The sequence below is a fragment of the Moschus berezovskii genome, chromosome 12, assembly GCF_049115385.1.
Source record: "Moschus berezovskii isolate FMDL1 chromosome 12, NW_MosBer_1.0, whole genome shotgun sequence".
NCBI classification, from domain to species: domain Eukaryota; kingdom Metazoa; phylum Chordata; class Mammalia; order Artiodactyla; family Moschidae; genus Moschus; species Moschus berezovskii.
In genome coordinates, this window is record NC_142471.1 from 40,094,228 (window position 1) to 40,110,339 (window position 16,112).

The 16,112-nt window shown below is 41.0% G+C and overlaps 1 protein-coding gene across 3 annotated transcripts in view; it reads left to right on the forward strand.

Moving 5' to 3' along the window:
* Positions 1-1,975: 1,975 nt before the first annotated feature.
* The window catches only part of CCSER2 (coiled-coil serine rich protein 2), a 179,554-nt gene continuing 165,417 nt past the window's right edge, over positions 1,976-16,112 (forward strand). For 2 of the 3 annotated variants that reach the window (XM_055425313.2, XM_055425314.2), the window contains exon 1: positions 1,976-2,196. The gene's annotated coding sequence lies outside the window, so the exon portion shown is untranslated. Of the gene's footprint in view, positions 2,197-11,572; positions 11,706-16,112 lie in introns of all 3 variants that reach the window. The other variant, XM_088842069.1, reaches the window with a different exon arrangement.

A 16,112-nucleotide genomic window follows, 5' to 3' on the forward strand; every position in this document is an offset into this window, starting at 1 on the left:
TGCCTGATAGAATTAATGATAACAACCAAGTAAATTAAATTGGGATTAAGAGTAAATAGCACTTTTCCCAATAAAGAAAATTAGATGAAACTGGGAACTATTCATACATAGCAAGCACTCAATAACCTTTCTGGAGGAGGAAGGGAAAGGGGACAGTACTTAAGAGTTGCCAAAGAAAAGAGAAAACATGATGACCTCAAGTCTTTAGAGAATCACAAGACAGCAACCTAGCAGTTTTGAGAAGCATAGCTCTTTCTGGTTTTTAAAACTGAGAGATGTTCCTTTCCCTGGCCCTCATATGCATACTATCGAGTATGTAGCATTTTCCCCAGTTCCTATGTATACAAGCCATGAGAAGCCATTTTTTGTACCACCTCTCAATTTAGCTGATGGCGTAACTCCTGAAGCACATGTTAGTTAAGTGCATCTCTTGAGAATATTCTTGAGGGTTGTGTTCAAGGGTTCAGTCTGGTGTTTGTCTAATTACCTGACTTGATGTTTTTGAACTGTGGTGCTGGAGAAGACTCTTGAGAGTCCCTTGGACTGCAAGGAGCCAATCAGTCCATTCTAAAGGAGATCAATCCTGGGTGTTCATTGGAAGGACTGATGCTAAAGCTGAAACTCCAATACTTTGGCCACCTCATGCGATGAGTTGACTCACTGGAAAAGACTCTGATGCTGGGAAGGATTGGGGGCGGGAGGAGAAGAGGACAACAGAGAATGAGATGGCTGGATGGCATCACCGACTCTGTGGACATGAGTTTGAGTGAACTCCGGGAGTTGGTGATGGACAAGGAGGCCTGGCGTGCTGTGATTCATGGGGTCGCAAAGAGTTGGACACAACTGAGCGACTGAACTGAACTGAATCCAAAGATAGAGTGTTTAGATCTAGTCTTTCTCAACATTTTAAACATACATCTTATCATCCAAGAAATTCAATCTTTAACTTTAGGGGTTGATATTAAAAATGACACTTTATTTTCCAAATAGAAAAGTATTAAATCATATTAAGAGAAATGTGGTTCTACAAGTCAGGCATGCTCCCTGGTATCAGTCTGGCAATTTTCATTCCCTTTCCCCTTGGAGTATCACTGATCTGGAGGATGGGAGAAATAAGTAGTTTTCAAGAAATTCTCCTTAAATATTATTTACTGCAGTGGAGATGTTGATAAGGCTGGCCCCCAAGAATTTCAGGTAGAAGCTAGCTTATTGCTTCATAAGGGCAGCTCCAGGGCTTTTACATCCAGTCATATCCAGGGCGGAGGCCTCCAGGCGCAAGGACACTAACAGGCCCAGCCATTAAGAAAGAACGGAGGAGAAGAGAAGGCCTTTGCATGATTCAAGTCCCAAAGGGAAGGAGGACCTGGTCCCAGGCAAAGGAAACCCAGATTGAAAGTGTCCTGAATTTGCTTCCATTCTCAGCACTCCGGTGTGCCTCTTCCTTCCCCTCAATCTCAACAAGATCTGCCAGAGTGTGTGGTTCTGACCCTACCCAGAGCAAGCATGGGAGGGCAGAGAACACGGATGGACTTAGAAATACAAACTGTTAGAAGTGTCTTCTCTATTGAAAGGTGGGAGAGGAACCCATGTCAGACCCAAAGCTCAGACTACTTCTAACTTCTCAGGGTCAGGAGGTTGAATTGCCGGGTTTGACCACGGTCAGGCGACAAACGTTGTTTCAGGAGGCCGGCTATAGGTGGGTCAGCCTGTTAGAGGCATCACAGGTTTGCTTCCAGCAAAGGCCTGAGTCAGGGGGCAGAGAGGCAAGGTCAGTGGAAGGGGGCGGGTCCCGAGTGGGGGCGTAGCCTGGGAAAGGCTGGCGTGAGGGCGGGGGCGGTGCCAGAGGTGGGCCGAGGCTGGAGTCAGACGGCGGGGGCAGGCCCACAGGCGGGGCCTAGCTGCAGAAGGTTCGCGCCTGCGCACGGGGTACCTGGGGGGCGGGGCTGCGCGCGCGCGGTGCGCGGGCTCCGGAGGGCGGAGTCCAGGCAGGCGCCGGCCGAGGGAGGGGGCGCGGTGGCTTTGGAGTCCTGCGCTCCCTCAGGCCGTGGACGCGATGGTGGCTGCTGCGGGGCAGGCGGCGAGACCGGCGTGGATGTGATGGGCGGCCCCTCGCTTCACCTGCCGTCCTTGGGCCTGTAGGTCGCTGGGCGACCCATAGCCGGGCCGCGGCTGAGGAGGCAGCGCGACCTCCGCGCGGTGAGAGCCGGGGTCGGGGCGAGAGCCGGGGAGCGAAGTCGGGGGCGGGAGACGAGGGGCGGCGAGCCCCCGCGGCAGCGCTGAGCAGGGGGCGCGGTCCTGGGCCCAGACCTGGGCTCTTGGGATAGGGCTGTGGCGTCTTCCGGCCTCCTGCCTTCCGGAGGTCCCTCTGGAGCCCCCGCGAGCCGCCTGAGGCCGGGCAGCTGTGGAGCGGGGAGGCCAGACGCCCCTCGCCCCTGGAGCTGTGACAGGCGCATCGGGGGCCTTGGGCCGCTGGGGCTACGGCCCTTCTGTTAGGAGAAATCAGGGGGAAGCTGAGATACACAGTGATTTCAGAGTCAGGATGCTTGTGAGGGTTGATTGGGGAAAGTACCGGGGTGCCCCGAATGACTGTGGGTTTTTTATTTTTTTCTTTTTTTTAAATTACTGGGCCCAAACAAAGACACACCCTAAAAACACATCTTGAGGAAAAACTTTGGTGGCCCACACCGTTGCATAGGTTCAGATTCTTTTCTTTTTAATACATCTGCTGTTTTTCTACGTATATATTTTTAATGCACCTTACTTTTTCTGTCAGGCAAAGGGAGAATGAATCCTTTGGGGCAGCGTTTGATGGCCAAGCTTGAGTTTGAATTTCAATAATTGCAAATTCATCTTTGTAGGCTACCCAGCCAATTAGGCTTGCTGTTCCTAGACTAGGCCTGAGCAGTGTGGAAATTACTGATGCAGGGACTCTTTGCAGTCCCAGATTGAAGTGTGTATGTTTCACTTCTACTGGTAAAATAACTGGAAGGTAGCTTTTTCAAAATAATATTTTGAAAGACATTACTTTTCACGCCCCCCAGCATTGAAATATTAATCGAACCTATTAATTTTGCCATTTAAAAAAATTTATTAAGTGTAATCTTTTAGACTAGTTTAAAGAGAGTTTGGTTGTGGCACTTCTTTAACCTAAAGAATTTAAGATACTTGCTTTCTGCAGAAGATAGTCACAAAAACAGGTTTTATCTGAATTGATTTATATATTACAAGAATTCAAGCATTCCTCCCTGTTTTGCCTGAAGTCAGACGTTATTATTGTTTACCTCTTCATTTACTACTTAGTATCTTTAGTAGTTTCTTGCTTGTTTTCTTTGGTGGTTCATCAACACTGACGTCAAATAATCTTTAGGTAACACACACACTTTCTTGAACCTTTTAGCTGTCATACTCTTTTACTTCAGTGTTGTATTATTATGCCATAGTAACAAACTGCTGGAAGCCATCCTGAACAGCAGGAGCTCTCCATTTAACAAAAACATAAGACAATTTATTCTACCTTTCCTCACTCGGACCTACATTTTCTGTTTGACTCAACTTTGTATGGGGGAAGAAGGGGAGACTTTTTAATTTCATGTTTAAAAATCCATCAGTGACTCTTCATAATTTGTATTTGATAAAAGTCAGAGTCCTTCACAGTTTCTAGTACTTTCTGATTTCATCTTCTACCATTTTGCCTGCCCTTTCTGTACAAAGACTACTTAGAGTTTTTTGAAGATGCCCTCTTCCTCTGTGGTTTTAACTCTATTGAGAATTTATCTGTTGCCTCTATTGATAATTCTTCTCTAGTAAACAACTTGCCCTTCAAGACCTGACCAAACTATCACCTCTGAATCTTGTCCAGACATCTTATCCCACTTGTCTCCACTGATCCATTAGTACATTGTACATTCTGCAGTTAGTACTTGTCAATTGGTAGTTAATGATTTCTTAAAATGTCTGTGTCCACTAGACTTTTGGGCTTAAGGGAAGAGATATTTGCAACTTCTAACACATGCTGTTGTATGGCACAGGTGCTCACAAACTGTTCATTGAATGAATTTCTGAGGAATGCTCCTAATCTTGAATATAGTTTCTAGGCAATGCATGTTAGCTACCTCTTTCCATGTTAGAAAACTTAGAAGAGATGACTGCAAAAGGTACTTTAAAATTTCTAAGAATAAAATCAAACTTATTGTTGCTAGTTGGGAATGAAACCCTATTTATGAAAACCCTATTCATAAACCCTTTTATGAAACCCTTTATAAAAAAATAGCCAGTATGTTTTATGACACAAGAATGACAAAGAGTATGACCAGTAAGGATTGCTGCTTTTTTAATTTAGGCCTTTATTTTAAGACAGATTTGGCCAAGGTCATGCAGGTAGAAAGGGACAGAACTGGGATACAATCCAGGTTTTTTGACCATCTGTGTCCTTGCCCCCAGTTTCTCATTTCTAACTCTTGTTACAATCAGAGTAGGAGATTTTGAGAGGTTTGGATGTATTTAGTTAAGGGAGTCTATTAGTGGAATATCGAACTTGAAAGACTTAATAGATTATTTGGTTCAACTTTAAAATTTTCACTCATTAAACAACTAAAGCCCCAAAGGGCACGAACCTTACTTGAGGTTACTTAGAGCACTTGTATCCCATATCTCCTGATGTGATTCTTGTGTATTTTTCATTATTCCATGGTGCTCTATGGGAAAATGAGGAAGTTCCCAATTTTCAGAGGGAGAGCAAATCAGTTAGCTTCAACCTCCTTGACTGCTTAGCTGCCTGCCACTCTTAGGGTCTTAGAACCCTTAAGGCTAAGAAACATGATGATTCATTTGGGAATATAGGAGAAACCTAATCTCACTATTCCATATGTCTCGAGAGTTTTGGATCTCATTGCTTGACAGAGTGCCCTATAAGTGGCTTCTGGTCACCATATGGAGACCCCACATAAAGTTACATTTTGACGGTAAAATAAGATTAAATAAAATAAGGTTGCAGCTGGCTAATAGCATGGTTAAAATTACATGTATGGCTAGCTGTATGTGAGAAGAGCTATCTGATTACACCTACATGATAGGTTTTTTGGGAAAGAAAAATTGGTTTTATGCCTTTGAAAACTTAGTTTGGAAATATGTACTTAGTATAATAGACCCGATCAATATCAGCAGGCTAAATAATGACCAAATAAATTAAAAAAAATTAACATAAAGTTTTTTCTCCTCATTTATTTGTCATGTATACACGATTTTGTACTGTAATCAAAGCATAGATATAGTGTTCAATATTTGCTTTCATATTTAATGTTTTCTTATTGTTATGGTTTTTATGCATTTAAATTATTATACAGTGTTACAGTGAGTTTATTTATTTATAATAATTGGATATCTAAGCTGCTTCCCATTTTTCACAAGATGCAGTTAGTTAACTTGTAGAGGTCCTTTGTTTTGCTTCTAACCTTTAGGCTAAAGTTCCAGGAAGAGGATTATAAGGTCAAAAGGTGTGAAGGTTTTTGTCATCTTTGAAAAATATTGCCAGATTTATTTCTGATGGTAGTATTTATTTACACTGCTTCCAGCAGCTTGGTTGACCAGTTTTATTTTTTACTTTTACAGGCTTTTGTTTTTAACTTTTTTCCCCCAAATGAGTATAAGAGTATCTGGTATCTAAGATCACTGTTCATGATAGAAAAGGAACTGCAGTATTTTTCTCATCGTATTTTCTTCTTTGTAGGATTGTTTGTCTTTTGCCTATAAATTTACTGGAATCCTCTTACTAATTTTCAATAGCACTTAACCTCATAAATATATTATTCTCTTGAAATATGTTTGTGATCCATTTTATTTTTGTATTTTTATTGCTGTAGACTTTCAATTTTTAAATTATTAAAATCATTGACAAAATTTTTTGTGTGAGATTTCATCTTTTGATTGTGAGGTCTGAGAGAAATGTCATTCCACCATGTGATGCACATTTTTATTTTTTTAAGCTTGTAGATTTTGTTTTGTTTTATACATATGTATCTTTAACAATAATATATGCAGTTGTAATTGCATTTAAGTTATGTGGATTTTATACTAAAGAGAATCACATTCTTATGAATATCTGAATTTCCGTTGCTAAACTACTTTTTTCTTCTTGAACTTGGATAGGAAACAAAATGAAGCTAATATAGTTTTTTTTTTTAATAAATGGATTATGAAAAGTAAAGTAAATTTAGGCCAAAAATTTCATGAAAGCAATATTTTGGTTAATTGAAATATTTGTTGGTTCAGGATTAACTAGAAGATCATTTCTGATTTAACTTTTATTGTTAATCATTCTAAAATATATGAAAATAAAATTTTTTATCTTCTTCCTTTGGGAGTAAGACAGTCTAGATAGATGAGACAATCTTGGCATAATAGTTAACATTGATTGCCGGTACTTTGCTGGCACTTGAATAGAACTTCTTACTTAATCTTCATAATGATCCTAAGATGTGGGTTCTTTTCATATTTTCATTTTGCAAATGAGAAAGAGAGGTAAGGTGACCTGCCAAAGGTAACACAGCTAGTAATCATTGGAACTAGAACTCAGACAGTCTGCCTGCTTTTGAAGTTCTCTATTTGAAAAATATATTATTTTCCCTGTTAAGGATTTGAACTTCACCTTCAGGTCCTGGAAGCATATCAGATGTTTCAAAGCAAGGGGATGATATAGAATGTTATATCTTTTAGGGAGATGGCTGCTGTGTCATTGGATGCATATTGACATATGTATATTGACATATTGTGGATATATATTGAATTGTGTTTCTGTTAGGAAGTAGTTGAAATAGGTCTAATGAGAAATGAAACCTAAACTGCAAGTTGGAAGTAGAGATCAGGGGATATTATGGAAATATATGGGGCTTAGTAACTGATAAGGGTGTGGGAAGCTGGAGTGTTGATTTGGACGTTATCTAGTGGGGTAATGACAGATGACTATGTGCTCACAGCACTTTGTTCTGTTTTGTTCATAGCACTGACTGTGATTTATTGTACTTAACTTAGTGACACATCTACCTCCCCTATTGGCTTATGTACTTGTCAAGGACAGGAACTGAGTAGAAGGCATGAGCTAATACAGGAAGATGGCAAGAAACTGAACTGGGGGTCGGAAACATGAAATAACCACAATCAAAAAGTGGCTGGAGGAAGAGAAGTTCTAGAGAGTGACAGCTGTCAGGGAGAAGGGGGAAAAGCCATCAGTGCAGGATTAGGTGTGTTAAGGAGAGGGAAGTGTTAGCCCTGAAGTGAATACCAAATGCCACCTCTGGCTACAAATGGTTTTGGTTTGTGTGCCCTTGTGTGATTTGCTGGTGGCCAGTGGCTCAGTGGCATTAAATAGTCTTTCCTTTGTTTCTGACCTTTTCCCCTCCTCAGTACCTTTTTCAGAGTATGCTGTGTCCTCTTCATAGCTTCTGCCATCTGCTTGCTGCAGGTGCTGATGCTGGGGCCTGAGTCAGCCTATAGAGAGCAACCATTCAGAATGGTCCTTTCTTTTTAAGTGAATTGACCAAGCAAGAGTATGATAGGTGTAGTCTCTTGAGTTTCCAGTTCTTTTCTCCTGAGTTGGTTGCCTTGAATGCTTCCAGAATTACCTCTCTGACTTAGTTACTGCCTCTGGTTATTTGAGATTTGGAGTCATTTGGAAGCCAGAGGATTCTTAAAGCCTGCATCCATGAAAGATTTTCACATTTTCCATGTCAATCAGAAAGTTAATTTGAAAATATTTAGATCATTTTTGAGGATTGTTGACCATCATTCCAAATAATTAAGAATCTGTGTTTTCTTTATATAGTTCTATCATTATCTAAGGTGTGGGAGCTTGTTTTAAATTTCTGTGATCAGTTCCTAACTTACTTCATTTGTCTTTTTTTCGAAGAGTCACCTAGAAAAGGAATTTGTGCATGATATCGTCTGCTGCCGTTTGCTTCAGAGCATCCTTTCCTTCACTGTCTGCATTGTCTTTTCTGTTAGCCTTCTGGCCAGTTTCTGTCCTTGCTAAGTAGAGTAGGAAGTGGAGAAGAGAAAAAATATGGGTAATTATTCCTCTCTCCCGCCTTTCCAGTTGTTACTCTTCTCCCTCCCCCATTGCTGCTCCCAGCTGTCCATTTTGGCATGATCTCCGGCCCCATCTCTTCAGTTCTGTGTGTGGTAATGGGAGATGCAAGACAGCTCTTTAACTGAGGAATCCTGGATTTCTTAGGGTTTTGGTTCTTCTGTGATCTCTGTTTTGGTGTCATAGTGAAGAGCCTAGGTGACATCTTATATCTTAACAGATGTTTCGATTCCCTGGCAATCTACTTCTCTTTAAAATGGAAAAAAATAAATGCAAGTCCTGTTTCTTTGAATCCCTCCCGCCTCCCGCCTCCCTCCCCTTTCCCCCCACTCCCAACACACACACCTCCAATATCAAGATCCTCCAATACCAAGATACCACAATCTTTTGATGATGGAGCCCCTAGTGGATACACTAGAGACAGTGAAGATAGGCAGTCACCAGAAGCTACTTTGAATTGTTGTTGTCATTATATTAATGAGAGTTGGTTGCAGCCTGAGTGCTTTGAGGAAATTTGAGAGCTTTCTCTGACCATTATGTCTTGGCAGCCAGTGTTAGGGTTGGGAGTTACAATTTTCTCAGAAGACCATAGCTCAGAAAAGCTGAGACTATTCATAAGAGCTGTTGAAGTGTATGGAATGGATCTGGTGATATTTTGATCTGAATTGGTAGTCCAGCCTACAGGAAACATATCCAGGTGGTATTTCTTTATAGGGAGGCAGGGATGGCCATTTCTTCATTTATTTAAAAAATTTATCTCAAGCTTATTTTATTTTAAGATAGTCTGGACTTGTCAGCCCTTATTTATAATTGGCATCAGCTCGAGATGTAGATTTGGTCGTTTTTGTGGCTAGTTTTGCAGTTGACTTTTTTTTTTAATGACTTGAGGGTTTCTTCATGGTAAGGTTCCTCAGCCCAGACTTTGAGACCAGTTCCTGAATCTGGATTTTCTTCATTCATGTCATCTAGCCATTCAACAAATAACAGCTGGGCTGCTGCTGCTGCTAAGTCACTTCAGTCGTCTCCGACTCTGTGTGACCCCATAGATGGCAGCCCTCCAGGTTCCCCTGTCCCTGGGATTCTCCAGGCAAGAACACTGGGGTGGGTTGCCATTTCCTTCTCCAGTGTGTGAAAGTGAAAACTGAAAGTGAAGTTGCTTAGTCGTGTCCGACCCTTAGCGACCTGACGGACTGCAGCCTACCAGGCTCCTTCATCCATGGGATTTTCTAGGCAAGAGTACTGGAGTGGGTCGCCATTGCCTTCTCCGACCAGCTGGGCACTTGCTAGTAATGATGCAGTGAAGAAAACATATTTTCTGATCTTGTAGGAACTTATACTCTAGTAATAAGATATGGGAAGTAAACAAGTATATATGTAATATGTCAGTTACTTTTGTTGTTGTTGTTTAGTTGCTAAGTCATGTTTGATTCTTTTTGTGACCCCATGAACTGTAGCCTGCCAAGCTCCTCTGTGCATGGGATTTTCTAGACAAGAATACTGGAGTGGCTTGCCTTTTCCTTCTCCAGGGGATCTTCCTGACCTAGGGGTCAAACCCAAGTCTCCTGCATTGGCAGGTGGATTCTTTATCACTGAGCCACCAGGGAAGCCCATCAGCTACTATATTGCTGTAGAAAAAAATCAAAGCAAAATAAGGTGGAAAGAACATGCGGGGGGGATGCTTCTGTTTTATATAAGGTGGCTAGAGGAGGCTGCAGTGATGAGTGGTGAACAGAGATGTGGAAGAAGTGAGGTTGTGACTAATTTGTGCTGATATTGGGGGGAGAATTTGAGAAAGATGAAATAAGAGCGCAGTCTTTTGTCTGAAGCATGCTTGTCCTATTTGAGGAGTTGTAAGTAGATCCTTTTTTTTGTACTGTGGTGAGGGACAGGGATGCCTGGTGTGCTGCAGTTCATGGGGTTGCAAAGAGTCAGACACGACTTAGCAACTGAACAACAACCACAAGTAGATCATTGGAGGCCTTGAGGGAAATGACATGAAGATAGAAGATGAGGTGGAGAGGGTCTGAAGGGATGGCAGTGGGTGTGTGAAATATATCATATATGACATTGTAGGCCAATAGAACTTTTCAGTTTTTACCCTAGAAGTGGGAAGCTATTGGTTGATTTTGACTTGTTTTAAATAGACCTCTTCAACTGCTGTGTAGAGAATGTCAAAGGTGAGGCATAATCAGATAATTCAGCAGGCTCCTGCAGTAACCCCCGATGGGAGATGATGGTGATTTTAGGCAGGGTTGGGAGAAGTGTGCATGTTCTGTATATAGTACATTTTGAAGGTGGAGCCAACAGAATTTGGTGGTGGATTGGGTGTGGGTTGTAGGTTTTGACCTGAAAACCTGAAAGAATGGCATTGCTGTTTACTGGCATGGCAAAAACTGCAGGAGAAGGAGGTTTTAGGGGTAAGTGATAATGAGTTCAGTTTTGGATTTGTTAGCAGTCCAAGTGGAGATACTGTCTAGATAGCTAGGTATACATGAGCCTGCAGTTGAGGTCAGAGAAGTGGCTGGGGATATAAGTTTCCTGTCATTGGCATAGAGGTAGTATTTAATACTATTAAAACTGATTGAGATAATCTAGGGAGCGAGAGACTTCACTGGAGAAGACAAGAGACTTTGCGTTGGGGTCCTGTAATGTTGTTGAGAGAGGGACCTGGAGAGGGAGAGTTAGTGCTGGAGTTAAAAAAGGAGAGTGGATCACAAAGAGTCAGACACGACTGAAGACGGAGGAGATGTGTGCACGTACACACACACACACACACACAGAGTTAGTGCTGGAGTTAAAAAAAGGAGAGTGGATCACAAAGAGTCAGACACGACTGAAGATGGAGGAGATGTGTGCACGTACACACACACACACACACCCCCGTCACACACACACACACCCCCGTCACACACACACACACCCGTCACACACACACACACCCGTCACACACACACACACACCTGTCACACATACCCACACACACACACACCCACACCCACACCCACACACACACACACACCCATCAATTTTATCCTAATCTGTGACCCTAAGGTCTGTCATTATCATGTGTGTGTCTTTATGTATTGATGCACACACACACACACCCGTCCGTCAATTTTATCTTAATCTGTGACCCTAAGGTCTGTCATTATCATGTGTGTGTCTTTATGTATTGACCTGTTTTTTCCCAAATGAAGACAGTAGCTCCTGGAGAGAGATATAAAAGAGCATCTCTTCCCTCAAGTTTGGTGAGTTTTCTTCAGTTCAAAACTATAATTTTTATATGTGGGTAGCAAAATTTTTGATGAGTTATTAGAATCTGTTAAGTTTTTTTTTTTTGGTTGTTGTTATTTTGACCAGTTTTTCTTTGGTAATTTTTACTAATTATCATTCTTAGTAGTTTTGCACAGTGCTAGCCTTGTGGTTTGTGTGTTAGTCGCTCAGTCATGTCTGACATGTAACTTAGCAGGCTTCTCTGTCTGTGAAATTTTCCAGGCAAGAATACTGAAGTGGGTTGCCATTCCCTTCTCCAGGGGGATCTTCCCAATCCAGGAATCGAACCAAAGTCTCCTGCATTGCAGGTAGATTCTTTATCGTCTGTACCACCAAGAAAGCCCTTAGCCATGTGGTAGGTTCTGAATTTTGATTTGGTTTTCTCCATCTGCTCTTGTAGTTTTATTATGAAGTACCTTAATTTTTTTTTAAGTAATAAAAACCTTTTAAAGTATAAGCAAAATACTTTTAAGGGAAAAACTCTGGCCACTCTTTTCTCCTTTTTTTCTAACATCTCTGGTTGCACTTGTACTGTAATTGTTTCTGATTATTGAGTTATCTGAGATGAGTTCTAAAACTCATGTTGAAAGCCCATATTACAGTTACAGCACTTTATGTGCCTCTTTCTGTGGTTCATTTATGTTTGAGTAAGTAGTTGTCAATATTTAGTGCGGGAGCATTATTGCAGTTGTTTCTTAATCTTCTATAGTTTTCTTCCAGATTTTCTTTCCTTAGCCACTGATCCATGCTACTGACTTGGATTTCTCAAACAAGTTTTGTTATTGCTTAAAGATCTTCTGTGTCTCCGGCCTGTGTTTTTCTTTTTTCCCTTCTCCTACCTGCACTTGCACTCTGCTTTAGGGATTTAGAGTGCTCCTTAGGGAATTTTAATGCATATTTGAGGTTTCTTACCACTGGACGACAGGGTAAGGGTCAAATTCCTTATCAGTGTACAGAAAGTCCTTCATGAGCTGTGGCCCTCACCACTTGTCATGATTCCATGAAGATGAGAAACTCTGACATCTCCATGCTTTTGCACATACTATTTCTTATTTTTCCAGAATACTATTCAGCTTCTTAGCTCTACCTTGTTAAGTGACTTCATCTTTTGAAAAGCTCAGCATAGACATCTCCTTTTCCAGGATGGCTTCTAGGTCTATTTTTATCATATCTCCTCTCCCCATCCTCCATTGTCTTCTCTGTTCTGTTGCCTGTGTTTCTTTACATTTTGCAGTTATTTTGTTTTAGTGTTTGCTGTATGTTATTTGTTTGCTTTTTGTCTGGTCTCCTTTGTTCCAATGCAAACTGATAGTCCCTCAATAAATTTTTTATGAATGAATGATTGAATAAAGCAAGTAATTATTCAGTATTGACCCAGTTTACATTGACCTATTTGGTTGGACTTTTCAGCTCAGTTCAGTCGCTTAGTTGTGTCTGACTCTTTGTGACTCCATGAACCGCAGCACGCCAGGCCTCCCTGTCCATCACCAACTCCCGGAGTTCACCCAGACTCATGTCCATTGAGTCTGTGATGACATCCAACCATCTCATCCTCTGTCGTCCCCTTCTCCTCCCGCCCTCAGTCCTTCCCAGCCTCAGGGTCTTTTCAAATGAGTCAACTCTTTGCATCAGGTGGCCAAAGTATTGGAGTTTTAGCTTCAACATCAATCCTTCCAATGAACACCCAGGACTGGTCTCCTTTAGGATGGACTGGTTGGATCTCCTTGCAGTGCAGGGGACTCTCAAAAGTTCTCTCCAACACCACAGTTCAAAAGCATCAATTCTTCGGTGCTGAGCTTTCTTTATAGTCCAACTCTCACATCCACACATGACTACTGGAAAAGCCATAGCCTTGACCAGACAGACCTTTGTTGACAAAGTAATGTCTCTGCTTTTTAATATGCTGTCTAGGTTGATCATAACTTTCCTTCCAAGAAGTGTCTTTTAATTTCATGGCTGCAATCACCATCTGCAGTGACTTTGGAGCCCCCAAAAATAAAGTCAGCCACTGTTTCCACTGTTTCCCCATCTATTTCCCATGAAGTGATGGGACCAGATGCCATGATCTTCGTTTTCTGAACATCAAGCTTTAAGCCAACTTTTTCACTCTCCTTTTTCACTTTCATCAAGGGGCTCTTTAGTTCTTCTTCACTTTCTGCCATAAGGGTGGTGCCACCTGCATATCTGAAGTTATTGATATTTCTCCCTGCAATCTTGATTCCAGCTTGTGCTGCTTACAGCCCAGCGTTTCTTACGATGTACTCTGCCTATAAGTTAAATAAGCAGGGTGACAATATACAGCCTTGACGTACTCCTTTTCCTATTTGGAACCAGTCTGTTGTTCCATGTCCAGTTCTAACTGTTGCTTCCTGACCTGCATACAGGTTTCTCAGGAGGCAGGTCAGGTGGTCTGGGATTCCCATGTCTTGAAGAATTTTTCACAGTTTATTGTGATCCACACAGTCAAAGGCTTTGGCATAGTCAATAAAGCAGAAACAGATGTTTTTCTGGAACTCTCTTGCTTTTTCCATGATCCAGCAGATGTTGGCAATTTGATCTCTGGTTCCTCTGCCTTTTCTAAAACCACCTTGAACATCTGGAAGTTCATGGTTCACGTATTGCTGAAGTCTGGCTTGGAGAATTTTGAGCATTTACTAGTGTGTGAGGTGAGTGCAATTGTGCGGTAGTTTGAACATTCTTTGGCATTGCCTTTCTTTGGGATTGGACATCAGTTTAATTTTTACAGGATATGCAAATAAACAATTCAGACAGCATTCTTAAAGCCAAAGACTCACCCTCATAGTGTCTTAGGAAATTAGCATTTTGTTAAATATTTGTTCTTATGAGCAAATAATAAGATTTGTTGATGATTTCATTATGTAGCTCAGATTTCTCTTTTTGTCTGAATATCTGAATGTAGCTGACTTAAACAATACAGGTTTGAACTGCATGTCCACTTATGTGTGGAATTTTTTCAAAAATAGTACTGTAGTACTGTACCATCTTGGTTGGTGACATCTGCAGATACAGAGGGACCAACTATAGGGAACGCTGACTGTCAGTTGCATTTGATTTTCAGCTTCATGGAGGGTTGGCACGCTTAGCCCCTGTGGTTTAATATTTTTCTCTTTGATGTTTCTGTTTGGATATTGTCCTTAGACACCTCTCATCCTAACCATATCTTAAACTCATTCCCTAAACTTTATCTTGACTTCTCCATTAGTGTTTTCTATATTACTATCTTGTAGTCACTTAGGTTTCTCTGTGGCAACTCTGAGTCTTCCTTCTATATCTTGTCATTACTGAGTTCTTTTGTAATTCAGCAAAATCACAAATACAACAAAATTTTTTTGTTGTAATACAACAAAAATTTTTTGGCCACTTCCTGTGTTCCTGTTTTGTTCTAATCGTGAGAGGCCTAATAAGAGAGGGTCCCAGTCCACAAATGATTATGATGCAATGTGATGGGTATAATAATTTAGTAATAGTGGAATATCTAGGGCACGCTGGGATTAGAGAATATTTCTCTTTCTTGTATCTCTTTAATTCTTATTTTGTCTACTGCCAGCATCTTTCAGGCCCTTATTATTAACGTTTAGGTAATTTTAAGACTGCTTAATAGCTTGTAACTCTCTTGTCATTCCAGTTCATCATGAAATTTGTCACCAGGCTAGTTGTTTCAGAAAGAAAAAAAGAAAGCAACTTGTCTTTCTTTTTTTCTCACAGAATAAAATCTAAAATAGAATAAAATCTGGAATGCAAAGTCTTTGGCCCAGACTTCCTTTCTTGTCTTCTGCTACATGAACCTTTCATTCCAGCAAAACTCTCCCACATTCTGTTCCAAATACACTTTGCACTCTTCCTTTTTTGTTTCCTCCTCCCAACAATGTTTTTTTTTTTCTCTTGCTCCTTCTACTTATTGAGATTGTATCTATCCTTGGACATGATTCAGTTCAGTTCAGTTCAGTTAAATCCTGTGTGAACTGTGTAGCTGATCATGCCCATATTCTTGACACCCTCTTTTTCTTGGCTTCCGTGATGTCATTCTCCCCTGTTTCTCTTTCTTACCTCTTGTTTCTCAGCTGTCATTACTAACTGCTGTCCCTTAATGTTCATTTTTTCTAAGGTTTCAGCCGACCTCTTTTTTTCTTCATTGTTATGCTTTCTTGAACACATAATTTTTTGTTATCTCATATGTGTTCATTTATTCACCCTAGTTTCTCTCTTGAGCACGCCCGTCCTTAAGTTTGCTGTTTAGAATGTCCACCTGATTGTTTAGCAGAAAATCTGAAACTTAAAACGTCAAAAATTTGTACATGGTCTTCTCCAGACTCATGTATTTACTTCATTTCCTGACTTGGCTAGTTGCCAGTCACTCAGTTACCCAAGTTATAAACCTGAGAATCTTCTTGACTTCTGTTCATTTTTCTTTGCCTGTCAAGTTCTGCTGATGGAGCTTTTCCTTCTCCATTCTCCTTACTGTTTCCTTGGGCCAGGCTCTAATATTCTGAGTAGACCATTGTAAAAACCCCTTTTGAAAGTGATTCTTCTCCTTGTGTCCTGGATATTCTACAGGAAATGCATGTTGGTTGTATCCAGCAGGAATGTCAAAGGCAAAATAATTTTGAATCTGCCATCCTAGACTAGCACTTGAACCAAGGACTAAACATTATGTATCCATTAAAGGTCTATTTCCTAAATATCTCTGTTAGGTGACATTGTTATATGCTTTTTACAAGAAATTTGCTTAAGGGTTAATAAT